Source organism: Anas acuta, chromosome 5, assembly GCF_963932015.1.
Source record: "Anas acuta chromosome 5, bAnaAcu1.1, whole genome shotgun sequence".
Taxonomy (NCBI): Eukaryota; Metazoa; Chordata; class Aves; order Anseriformes; family Anatidae; genus Anas; species Anas acuta.
In genome coordinates this window covers 184,928-197,724 of record NC_088983.1, presented here as the reverse complement: position 1 = coordinate 197,724, position 12,797 = coordinate 184,928, and the positions used below count along the sequence as shown (strand labels likewise).

The window sequence follows — 12,797 nt, the reverse complement described above, 5'->3', positions numbered from 1 at the left end:
CATTTGTCTCACACAGGCTGAGTGGGGCCAAGCTGCACTCTGAAGAGCAGCACGAGAAGGGCGGGCTGTTTGTGAGCTGGATTGGAGCAGAACTGCCAAGTAGCACGAGGTGAGTGCGAAGGGTATCCGTCTTGCTTTGCAGGTGCCATGGCAGGCTCTCCACAGAAGCGGTTGAGGATTTGAGAAGAGGTTGCAGATGATCAAGGAGCGACACGTGCAGGGATGGCTTGAAAACGGTATGGCCGCTTTCTCTTCTGTTTATCAGGTGTCCCAGGCAACGTGGGCTGTGGTGTTAGTCTTTAGAATCGGAAGAAAGCAGGTGCTGAAATGCTGTGTCTGTTTTTTTTGTGTTGGGGTTGCACCTTGGTGAGTGTAGGGATGGGTTTTAAGTGGGTGCAGCGGAGGGCCTGGCCCCAGTGTCCTGTAGTGTGTTTTGACCCATCAGCATAGCCTTTTGGTTCTCAGGTAGCTTACTGAAGTAAGTGATTTTTCCTGCGAGTGGAATGGATTTTTTTTTTTTTTTGGCATGCAACCGGTTCTGCTCCTAGATTTTTCTTTTTATGTAAATAAAAGATCGAGCTAATTCCAGACGGAAAAAAAAAAATCAGTTACTTTCTTGGTCAGTTTGTCCTTTTAATATTCAAAGCTGCAGCAAAAGCATGGGGATTTTTGTTTCTAGAAACACCCTAGCTCTCCTGTCTGCACTCTGCATGCTGTTGAGCTAAGCCATATAAATGAATAAAGAAACCACAGCTACTGCTCCTTTCTGATTTTTTTTTTTTATTTTTTTTTTGTGCTTTCCCCCTTGCACTTTCCCAGGTGATTAGCTTCAGGTTCCAGGTGGGACCTAGTGGTAACTGAGTTGCAGGTATTCCATGACAGAGCTCATTCTGCCTGGGCTGCTTTTTGGGGTAAGCGCTTTGTTTTTCCGTCAGTCAGTTGCAGGGTTCTTTAGGTGGGTCAGAGTCTATGGACTGATGCGTTTTCCAGTAGAAACCGGTACGCATATCTTTTTGAGTTGGTAACTGGTAGGATCTGTCAGTGTAAAGCAATCTAGTAGTAGGTGCCTGTATTGCACGCAGCTCTTCCTCAGGTGAGTAGTTGTTATGGCAGTTTTACGGATGGTATGGTGATGTTACTTTGTGTGTTTGCTTTGTGGTTCTGGGTCCCTTCTGATTTTTGCAGAATTACGGGGCTTTTTGTGATTCTTTGCGTGTATGTCAAATCTTATCAAAGTTACAACCTTGCTGTTAAAGTGATGGAGCAGGGTTTAGTTGAAATGCATCATGGAAGCTCCCTGTGTGAGCATGTGTCTGAAAATGGCAGCAGTGGGCACGTAAGGGGTAGTCTGTTTCAAGTTTACGGACAGTTTGTTATATTTCTGGAGCTTTTGCCTGTGTGTTTTCTGTCTGTCGAGTCTTTAGACCATAAAGCCTTCTAGGCTTTATGTCCTTGAATTTACGTACTAGAAGTACGTTTATGAGGGGTTGCCAGGTACGTTGTTTTTGGGAAACTGTGGGGTATGGTTCCTTGAGTGCATAAGTGCAGTAGTGCCAAGAGAGTGAGCAGGGCCACCTTCTTCATCTCTGCAGAATGAGTCTGTTCGGGCACACTTCTCAGGTAAATGTAGTGAGCAGATGAGGTAAAGGAGCTGGGAACAGAGAGGTATTGCACAGTAGCATGTTGCATCAGTAGTAGTCAGCGTTGCGGAGGAGGTGGGTGTCAGGGCTGGCGTGCTAGTGAATGCTGGTTCTCTGTTTTTGCAAGTGATGATGAACCTGTTTGAGCTAATTCCATTTGAAAAAGTTCCAGTTACTGGCCTGGTCGTGTCGTCCTTTCAATGTTAAAAGCTGCAGCAAAAGCATGGGGATTGTTGCTTCTAGAAACACCACAGGTCACCTGTCTGCTCTCTGCATGTTTTTCAAGTAAAGCAGGTCTTAAAATAAAATAATAATGAAAAACAAAAAAAAACAGCTGCTGCTGCTGCTCCTTTCTTTCTACTTCCTTGTGCTTTGCCCCTCCCCTTTTCCAGGTGATTGGGTTTGGGTGCTGGGCGGGGCCGAATGGTATATGAGCCCCAGGCATGCTATCAGAGAGCTCCTTTTGCCTGGGCTGCTCCTTGGGGTAAGTGCTTTGTTTTTCCTTTAGTCAGTTGCAGGGTTCTCTAGGCAGGCTGGAGTTTATAGATTTCTAGAATTTTTTAAGTGCTTGGAATTCACTTAATAGAGGGATGTTTAATAGAGGTTTCTGGCTCACTGTTTTTTGGGATGGTGGGATACTCTTCTGTTTTTGAGCTATATTTTAATCTCTAAATGTATAAACCAGCAGTAGGTAAACATTAGGAGGAACCGGTCAAAGGTAACAGCGCTTTCTGGAACCGTCAAGTTCTTGTTCGGCAACGTAGTGACTGGTTTGATCTACTTCACAGATGGAGAGGCAAGTGGACTGCTCTCTTTGAAATAATAAAATTGAAAACATAAAGTTTGTCAAAGATGGCAGTGCATGTTTGCAGTCTGTTTATTGCTTTTGCCAGTGGTAGATAACATTTATAAGGAATCGGTCAAAGGAAAGAGCGCCTTCTGGAACTGTGACGCTCTGTGTTGGCAACTCGGTGACTGGCTGGACCTACTGTCCATCTCCAGAGGGAAGCGGACTGCTGTTTTGAAATTAAAAAATACTAATAAAAAAAATAAAGAATATGGTGCTGCTCTATGGCGCCCGGAGGACTGCCACTCTGCATGGCAGTTAAAAAGAATGTGGTTTGGAGATGGAGAGCCACAGAGATGAAGCAGCTGGGAAGAGAGACACAAGTATTGCAGTAGGTAGGCTGTGGTTATGAGGTGCCTCAGGATGTGCTTTTTTTCTCGTTTCCGCCCTTCCCTCGTGCAGCCTTGGAGAGATGAAGTCCCCATGGTGTGGAGTGGTGCAAAAAGGTAAGAGGGTTGTCAGCCCGGTCAGTTTCCTTCACCAATGCTAAGGCAAGTCTTTGAAGAGAAACAGCCTGGTTGCTTGTGCTGCACCCTGTTGAACTAAGCCAGACCAAAAACAGGGCTGCTGTTCCTCCTGCTCTCTTTACCTCTTCTCATCTTGCAGAGGAACGGTCCAGCAATTCGGGTTAATAGGGGACAAGAGAACAAAGGGGTTTCAGAATAACTGCTAACTGTTATGACTATTGCATGGGGCACTATGCAAGTCTCTGACATCCAGCCAAGATGGACAAAGGAGAAGGACAAGGGAAAAGCCTGGGAGGAAGACTGTGAGCCTTCGGTACGAGAGACCCGCAGAGGGACCACCAGAGACTGATAACACATGCGCCAGTGGGCGGGTTCGGATTCCAGGAACTAGTTATAATAACCCTGCCTTTTCTAGAAGTAGTAATGAATATGTATTAGCCTAGGAGCATAAAAACCAGCCGCCTGCTGTGACTTGTGTGCGTCTCGGTGGAGCAGAGACTCCCGGCGCACCCAGTGCTGTTTGCTTACCTCTATTCATTTAATAAATTGTAAACTTTGATTGTAATCCTATTTGGGACTTAGTCATTTATTACAACAGACAACCTTGTCAAATGCAGACAACCAGAATCCTTACAACAATTAAGTGGAAATCACGGTGTAAGAAACATTACCACCTCAAAGAGTAAAAGCCTCAAAAGAAATGTGACTTGTAACAGGCCAGCAGCTGTGTGTTTTCGGTGAAGCACCAGGTAGAGTATGAACCTGGATTGCACAGTTAATGGGGAAACGGGAGGGTCCTGGTCCTTGGGAGGGGAAAAAAAAAAAAAGGTATATAAACTGTGTATGGAATCGGTAGGTGCCCTCCTGCTCGCGGGACACCCGCCATTGTAATCTCAAATAAAAATGCTACTGTACTGAGATCCTCTCCTGAGCCTATGTTATTTCCCAAAGATTGATTCACGGTTTTAAGGTTTCAGGGTAAGCGTTCTCAGGGTTTATGTTTAGGATTTTAAGGTTTTTAGTTTTAGGGTTGGAGTTTTAACGGTTAGGATTTTAGGGATTTGAGGGTTAGGGTTTTAAGGGTTTCAGGGTTAGCGTGTTAGGGTTTTAGAGTTTTTTGGGTTGTAGTGTTGATAGTTTTTTTAGGGTTAGGTTCTTTGGGTTTTATTTTTGGTCAGTTATTTACGGTTAGGGTTTTAAGATCTTATTTTTTTTTTCAGGTTAGGTTCTCCTGGGTTAGGGTTTTGAGCGTCTTACTATTTTGGGTTTGGGTTTGGGATTTGAGCGTCCTATTTTTGGGGGGTTTGGGATTTGAGCGTCTTAATTTTGTGGGCTTGGGCGTTGTGAGCGTCTTAAGTGTTTGGGTTAGGGCTTTTAGGCATAGGTCTTCAGGGGTTTAGTGTGGTGGATAGTTTGGGTTAGGTCTGTAGGGGTTTCGAGGATTTTTAGGGTTAGGGCTTGCGGCTTTTTTGTGTAAGGGCGGTAAGGGCTAGGGTTCCAGGGAGTGCTGTTAAATGGAGTTCTCGACAACTCGGCCTCTGATTGGCCGTGCCGGCTGCCCAGGGAATGCTGGTAGGTGTAGTTTTCCGGAACAAGGCTTCCAGTAGGCTGCGTTGAGTGCCAGAGCATGCCGGGAAATGTAGTTCTGGGACTCCGAACGTCCGGGAGGCCATGTTGGGTGCCCAGAGCATACCGGGAAATGTAGTTCTGGGACTCCGAACGTCCGGGAGGCCATGTTGGGTGCCCAGAGCACACCGGGAAATGCAGTTCTCGGGGACTAGGGCTGGGGCTAGGGTTAGAGCTTAGGGTGAGGGTTGGGGTTAGGGTTAGGGCTAGTGAATGCTGGTTCTCTGTGTTTGCAGATGACGGTGAGCGTGTGTAAACTAATTCCAGTTGAAGAAGTTTCAGTTACTTGCTTGGTGACATTATCAGTTCAACATTAAAAGCTGCAGCAAAAGCAAAAGGGGAGTTTTGCTTCTAGAAACACCCCAGTTCTCCTGTCTGCACTCTGCATGCTGTTGAGCTAAGCCTTATGAATAAGTAAATAAACCAGAGCTGCTGCTGCTCCTCTTTTTGCTTTTTTGTGCTTTCCCCGCATGCGACCTCTGCCGCCACCTGCTGGTGGGAAAGGGGTACTGCAGGCGGCCGAGGGGAGCTCATGCCCGGTGACGCCCGAGGGCGCCCCTCTGCCGCCACCTGCTGGTGGAAAACGAGTACTTCAGGCGGCCAGGGGCCGTGCACGCGCGTTGCTTATTACGTCTTTTTTTTTTTTTTTTGATGAGTAATTTCCTACGCTCCTAGATTTTTCTTCATATGTAAATGAAAGGTTCGTGCTAATTCCCGTTGAAAATATTTCATTTACTTTCTTGGTTGTATTGTCCTTTCTATGTTCAAAGCTGAGGCAAAAATAGGGTAAATTTTGCTTCTAGAAACACCGCAGTTCTTTTGTCTGCACTCCGCATGCTGTAAACTAGGGATAGGTGACAAATAAATAAAAAAATAAATAAAAGAACACAGCTGCTGCTCCCGCTCTCTTTCTTGTGCTTTGCCCCCTCCTCTTTCCCAGGTGATTGGGTTTGGGTGCTGGGCGGGGCCAAATGTTATATGAGCCCTAGGCGTTCTATCAGAGAGCTCCTTCTACATGGGCTGCTCTTTGGGGTCGGTGCTTTGTTTATTCTTCTGTTAGCTACATGCAGGGTTCTTTTCGTGGGTCAGAGTCTTGTACGATATTTTAGAGGAAACCAATCTAGTCGTAGGTGCATTTATTGCATGAGGATCTTTGGAGGTGATTAATTGTTATAGCACTTTTATGGATAGGATGTCAATGTTATTTTGTGTGTTTGCTTTGTTGTTCTATGTCCCTCATGATTTTTGCAGGGTTATAGGGCAGATGCCACCAGGTCTACCCCTTTTGTTGTTTTTGTTTTGTTTGATTTATTTTTCTTATTTTCTTTTTCGGAAGGGGGTTTGGGATTTGAGCGTCCTATTTTTTGGGGTTTGGGATTTGAGCATCTTAATTTTGTGGGTGTGGGATTTGAGCGTCTTAAGTGTTTGGGTTAGGGCTTTTAGGCATAGGACTTCAGGGGTTTAGTGTGGTGGATAGTTTGGGTTAGGTCTGTAGGGGTTTCGAGGATTTTTAGGGTTAGGGCTTGCGGCTTTTTTGTGTAAGGGCGGTAAGGGCTAGGGTTCCAGGAAGTGCTGTTAAATGGAGTTCTCGACAACTCGGCCTCTGATTGGCCGTGCCGGCTGCCCAGGGAATGCTGGTAGGTGTAGTTTTCCGGCACAAGGCTTCCAGTAGGCTGCGTTGAGTGCCCAGAGCATGCCGGGAAATGTAGTTCTGGGACTCCGGACGTCCGGGAGGCCATGTTGGGTGCCCAGAGCATACCGGGAAATGTAGTTCTGGGACTCCGAACGTCCGGGAGGCCATGTTGGGTGCCCAGAGCATACCGGGAAATGTAGTTCTGGGACTCCGGACTTCCGGGAGGCCATGTTGGGTGCCCAGAGCACACCGGGAAATGCAGTTCTCGGGGACTAGGGCTGGGGCTAGGGTTAGAGCTTAGGGTGAGGGTTGGGGTTAGGGTTAGGGCTAGCGAATGCTGGTTCTCTGTGTTTGCAGATGACGGTGAGCGTGTGTAAACTAATTCCAGTTGAAGAAGTTTCAGTTACTTGCTTGGTGACATTATCAGTTCAACATTAAAAGCTGCAGCAAAAGCAAAAGGGGAGTTTTGCTTCTAGAAACACCACAGGTCTCTTGTCTGCTCTCGGAATGTTTTTGAGATAAACCAGATTTTAAAAAACAAAGGAAAAAAAAAAAACACAGCTGCTTCTTTTGCTCTCTTCCTACTTTCTTGTGCTTTGCCCCTCCCCTTTCCCAGGTGATTGGGTTTGGGTGCTGGGCGGGGCTGAATGCTATATGAGCCCCAGGCATGCTATCATAGAGCTCCTTGTGCTTGGGCTGCTCTTTGGGGTAAGTGCTTTGGTTTTCCTTCAGTCAGTTGCAGGGTTCTCTAGGCAGACTGGAGCCTATGGATTTCTGGATTTTAAGTGCTTGGAATTCACTCAGTAGCGGGATGTTTAGTAGGGGCTGCTGGCTCACTGTTTTTTTTGGGATGGTGGGATACTCTTCTGTTTTTGAGCTATGTTTTAATCTCTAGATGTATAAACCCACTTGTGTAACTCTGCAGAGGACTAAAACCAGCTTGATTGAATGCTACATATGGCTTGGCAGCGTAGATGCAGCATTACCAAGACACTGAGCAGAGTTGTATCAGAGTCACCTCTTTCATCTGCAAAGGGTAAGTCTGCGACTACCCCTGCCGAGGCTGCTGTGTGTGCATGTCTTTTTGGCATTTGTGGAGCTCAGTTGTTTTTCTTTGTGTGTATGTTTTAACTTTCTGTTTTTCTGAGCAGTAAATAGTGTGTGTGCTGAGCGTGGTTGGCAGGAGGAGGTGGGGAGCTGCTCAGGACTGGTAGGTTTGGTTTCTAGGAGTGTGCGGCATCCTTCCTGTGTGATGCGACTGATTGTTGGGTGGGAACGTTCCAGCTCATATGTCTTAAGCAATGTAGCTTGTGTAGTGTGTGTTGTGTGGCCCGGGTGCAGCTTGCTGTGGTGTTGTGAGTGAACAATCTCAGAGCTGGTGAGCAGCTGAAGTACCGGAGCTGGGAAGAGAGAGGTCTTGCAGCAGGTACGCTGTGGCTGTGAGGTGCCTCAGAGTGTGCATTTCTCTTGTCTCTGCAGGTGCTTTGTGCAGTTGTGGAGAGGGAAGGGAAATCTTCATGTCAGGAAGCTCTGAGGGAAGGTGAGAGGTGTCAGCCTGGTCATGCCTTATCCGAAGCAAAGGGAAGACGCTCAGGTGTTTCCCTGTGAGGGTCCGAGGTGAGGCTGATTGGGATAGAGGAGCAGTGTGGCAGGTGGGTTCTTGCGAGCACCGCCGTCATTGTATCCTTTTGTGTTCCCAGGTGGCGTGGGTGATGCTGGCCGCTCCTTTCAAGCTTGGACCTAATTTGCAGGTCCAGAGGCAAGTGGAGTGCTGTTTTGAAAGGATAAAAGTAAAGATGGGGTCGCTTATGTTGTTGAGGGATGGGTGCTACTGCTGGCAGCTGAATGTTTATCTTCTGCCTGTGTCTTTCCCTTGTTCAGGCTGAAATGCAGTGTGCAGTTCGCAGTGCAGGACGTCTCGACCCAAGCTGCCTCTGCAGTGACTCTGGTTTGTGATGAGCAGAGGTAAGTGTTGTTTTTGGGGTGTGGTTGTCACTGCAGTTATTTTCCTACATCCAATAGAGTAAAACTCCAGTTTGCCTTTTAGAGGTGCTATAAGTGGGTAAGGAGAAGAGATGGAAGCATCTGCCACGTGGGGCAGGCAAGCGGCTGAGGTACAGGAGGGGATGAGAGTATGTGATTTTTTTCTGGGGATGGAATGGAATTAATTTTGTTGGTGTATAATCTGTTCTGCTCTTGGATTTTTCTTTCTAAGTTTAAAAAAAATAATAAAATTTGAGCTAATTCCAGTTAAGAAAGTTTCAGTTACTTGCTGGGTTGTATTGTCCTTTTAATATTCAAAGCTTCAGCGAAAGCATGGGGATTGTTGCTTTTAGAAACACCTCAGGTCTCATCTGCACTCTGCATTCTGTTGAGCTAAAGCAGATCCCCCCCCAAAAAAACAAACAGGTAAACAAAAAAAAAAAAAAAAACAAACACACACACACAAATGAAGAACAAAATAAAACACCATTGGTAGACTTGTTGTGAATGCAACGAACATTTAATCCCTTTGTTTTCCCAGGTGGTGTGGATGATACTGGCTGCACTGTTGGAGCTTGGATTCGGAGAGGAAGAGGTGAGCAGAACTGTATGTTGCATCAGCAGTAGTCAGCATCGTGGAGAAGGTGGGCATCGTGGCCGGCGTGCTGTTTCTCTGTTTTTGCAGCTGATGATGAGCCTTCAGTTGACTAAGATGACAATCGGTGCCTGTGTATTTCTTGAGGCAGAGGGACTTTACCATGCAGCAACCTGAGAGCTAAGTTGGGGGGCACCTGGTATTTGCATATCTGGGGTGGCTAATGGGAGCTGGGAGCCAGAGCAGCGTGGTGCCTGCTGGCTGAATAGACTTAGTGCCACTGTGAGGGTGGTTGAGGCTGAGTCACGTTCAGGCTGCTTGTGGCTGGGTCACCAGGCTAATAGGAGCAGCGGGATTATTTTGTAGCGTGAGTGCGTGTGCCAGGCAGGACAGTTTCCTTCAGTTTGTCTGTCCTGTAGTGTTGCTTCTGCAGTGTCTGTTCTGTGCTTCTCGGGTCTTGATATCCTCCTGGCTTTTGACACTGGACTGACCAGGCAGGCGACTCGGTAGCTGTGCTGAAGGGCCTCAATGCTTGTTTTGTCATCATGACTCTGATCCGAGCACTTCTTGTCTTGCAGTCGCTGCTTGAAATACAGATCTGTTTCAGGTCTTGTGTATCATACTCGGTTTGAGATCGCGTCTGTTTCCATCCTCACTCTTGCAGAAGTCATCTGGGCCGCATCAGGAGTTCTTGCTTGGGAATTGATTTCCTGAGAGTTGTCTTAGGGGGTTTTCAGTCCCCATCCTTCTGGTCTCTTGTCTTGAAGGCAGGCTTTTTAGGCCTCCACCATCCCAGTTCTGGCAGTTGCTTCCAGTTGCATGTTGTGACATTTGAGTCTCTCCTGGGGTCTGGTGCAGAGCACCTGTTCTGACTTGCTGTTGCTGTAGGGCTTTCTTTTTGGGGGTCACTTTTTCTTGTGCCTTGTGTTGTGTGTTTTGTTTGTAGTGTTTGTGGCGTGCCTGTGTGTGTGTACGTGTTTGGTCTGGAGCTGTCCTGCCTGGCAGTTAGTGATGACAGGTAACGTGGCAGTGCATGGGTGTACTAATACATTGATGGGACTGTGTTGGCAAAGACATCCGGTCTGCCTCTGGGCACTTGCTGAAGGACATCTGGCACAGTATATCTGTTTGCGAGCAGCTTCTCGTTTACCTCTATTTATTTAAAAAATTGTAAAATTTAATTGCAATCCAGTTTGGAACCCAGTCATGTATGACACCAGGGGGCTTGTCCAGGAGGGCTTTGGTTCTTGGAATCTTATTTGATGTAGGAGAGGTGCCCCAGCATTTGGTGGTTGCTGTTCGAGTCTGGTCGGGACTAATGGCATCTCGAACCTGAATACAGGTAAGCTAAGGTTTTGATTTTTTTTCAGCTCCCTTGCTGGCTGCAGCAGTATATTTTGCCCGTAATTCTGCGTGTGAAGATCTGAATGAAGACAACGGAGTCGTAAGTGTTTAAAGCGTATACTGTTCTGTTGGATGGGTTTTGGTTGCCTGTGTGTGTAAGAGTGTGACTGAGACGGAATTTAGTTCCGAAGCGATTGTGGAGGTCTTCTTTACCACGGTTCCAATCTCCCGCGAGGGACTTGGCCGGTGAAGGACCGAAGGGATTCCCAAAGGATTTGTGGGTGGGTGATAGATCTTAAATCCTCTTTAAGACACTCTTATTAAGGTAACCAAGGGCTGTGGGAATTGCCAGAGTAACATTCCTAGATGGGTGAGACAAAACCGAAGACCAGGGACCAGAAGAAAGGGAGCAAATTACCAGACATACCAGCAGAAAGTCCATTAGGAATAACGATTAGAAACTGGAACGAGAGAGGCCCCAGAAACGTAAAAAGTAAATAAAAAAGGGTCCAGTATTGTGTGATAGAATGGCCAAAGGAGCTTTTAAGACCGCATGTCTTTGGGCCCGTTTTTGGATTCTTTGAAGACTGTATTTGTCAGGCCTTAAATACACATGTTAATTCGAAGGAACCTTTCTGTCGGGAAGAAAGTGATGATGCAGGATTATGGATCAGGAGGACTTCATGTCCTTTTACAGCCTTAATATTTACACTAAAAGCAGGTAAGAAATTTTGAAGAAGAAGAAGAACAGGAAAAATAAAAAGATAATAAACGGGAGCCGTTGGATAACCTACCATCTCCATATCGTAACAATCCACCTCTGGTGGTGTACTGGGTCTGGCTGGAATGTTAACTTTCCCAGCAGCAGCCCATACAGTGCCGTACTCTGCAGTTGTAGCTGGAGCAGCAGTGTTATCACACCAGTGTTGTGTCTACTGCTGAGCAGCAGTGGCACAGCATTGGGCCTTTCTCTAACCCTCCTAGGGGATGGGCAAAAAGCGAGGAGAGAAACATCACTAGGGCAGCTGACCTAAACCAATCCAAGGGATATTCCATACCATGGGATGTCACACTCAGCAATAAAAGGTGGAAACAGGAAGAAGAGGGGAGGGGTGGGCTCTCGTTGAGAAGACGTCGGTCCTCCTCTCGAACACCGGCTGCGTGCGTTGAGGCCTTGCATCAAGGACGTGGTCAATCATCGCTCATTTGTGGGAAGTAGAGAGCAATTTCTTTCCTCTGCACTTCCATATAGCTGTCATTTATTTTGTTTGTTTGTTTTCGTCCCTTCTTTTTATTTTCCCTTTTCCCCTCCCTTTTCCCCTTTCCCTTTTTATTTCCCCTTAGTTAAATTGTTTAGTTCATGGTAGTCTTTATTTAATTATTATAATTATTTCCATTTAATTAAATTATCCTCATCTCAACCCGTGAGTTGTTCTTTGCTTTACTTCTCCCCCTCCTCACCTAAAGGATGCATTCATGAGAAGTAGGACTGCCGTATCTGAGAGAGCTCCTCTATATCCTTTAAGGGAGGTAACTGGTGTATAACTGGGTTGGAGTTTTAACAGGGTTTTAAGGGTTTCAGGGTTAGCGTGTTAGGGTTTTAGAGTTTTTTTTGGGATGGAGTGTCGCTATGTTTTTTAGGGTTAGGGTCCTAGGGTTTTATTTTTGGTCAGTTATTTAGGGTTAGTGTGTTAAGATCCTTTTTTTTTTTTTTTTTTTTTTTCAGGTTAGGTTCTCCAGGGTTAGAGTTTCGAGCGTCCTAATTTTTTGGGTTACGGTGTTGAGCGTCCTAATGTTTTGTGTTAGGGCTTTGGGTGTTAAGCATCTGAATTTTTGGGTTAGAGTTTTGCGCGTCCTGATGTTTTGAGTAAGGGTTTTGAGCATCCTAGTGTTTTGGGTTGGCTTTGTGTTTTGAGCATCTTAATTTTGGGGTTACGGCTTTAAGCGTCCTAATCTTGTTGTTTAGGGCTTTGAGAATCCTATTGTTTTGGGTTTGGGTTTTGAGCGTCCTAAGTGTCCTAAGGGCTTTTAGGCATAGGACTTCAGGGGTTTAGTGTGGTAAACAGTTTGGATTAGGCCTGTAGGGGTTTCGAAGTTTTTTAGTGTTAGGGCTTGAGTCTATTTTGAAAGGGCAGTAAGTGCTTGGGTTCCAGTGAGTGCTGGTAAATGTATTTCTCGAACACTGGGCCTGTGATTGGTCAAGCCAGCTGCCTGGGGAATGCTGGTAGGAGTAGTTTTCTGGCACTGGGCTTCCGGGAGGCCATGTTTGGTGCCCAGAGCATGCCGGGTGGGGGTTGGGGGGTAAGGGGGTCGGGGGTTAAGGTGGGGGTTATATCTGTTAGGGTTGGGGGGTCAGGGTTGGGGGGTCGGGGGTTAGGTGGTTCCATGGGGTGACCCCCCTATCTCTGCCCCCCCCATCTCTGCCCCCCCCCCCCAGACAAGGAGGAGACGAAGCTGAAGGGCGTCCTCTACTTCCAGGCCATAGAGGAGGTGTACTACGACCACGGGCGGGCGGCCTGCAAGGTGGGGGGGCCATATGGGGCCGGGGGGGGCTGTATGGGGCCAAGGGGGGGGTACTTGTGGGGCTGGGAGGTTGTGGGGAACATCTGGAGAAGGTGCCTGTAGGGTTTGGGGGAGCACCTACAGGGTTTGGGGTGGGATC

At 46.9% G+C, this 12,797-nt stretch overlaps 1 protein-coding gene and 1 long non-coding RNA gene across 2 annotated transcripts in view; one reads left to right on the top strand and one right to left on the bottom strand.

The window, feature by feature from the left end:
- Positions 1 to 12,797, bottom strand: part of LOC137856614 (uncharacterized) — a 210,279-nt gene that overhangs the window by 21,689 nt on the left and 175,793 nt on the right. The gene's annotated exons all lie outside the window — the stretch shown is intronic.
- On the top strand, positions 8,916 to 11,556 carry LOC137856613 (uncharacterized). The gene is made up of 2 exons (XR_011096627.1): positions 8,916 to 10,235; positions 11,120 to 11,556. It is a non-coding gene; the product is annotated as an uncharacterized lncRNA (long non-coding RNA).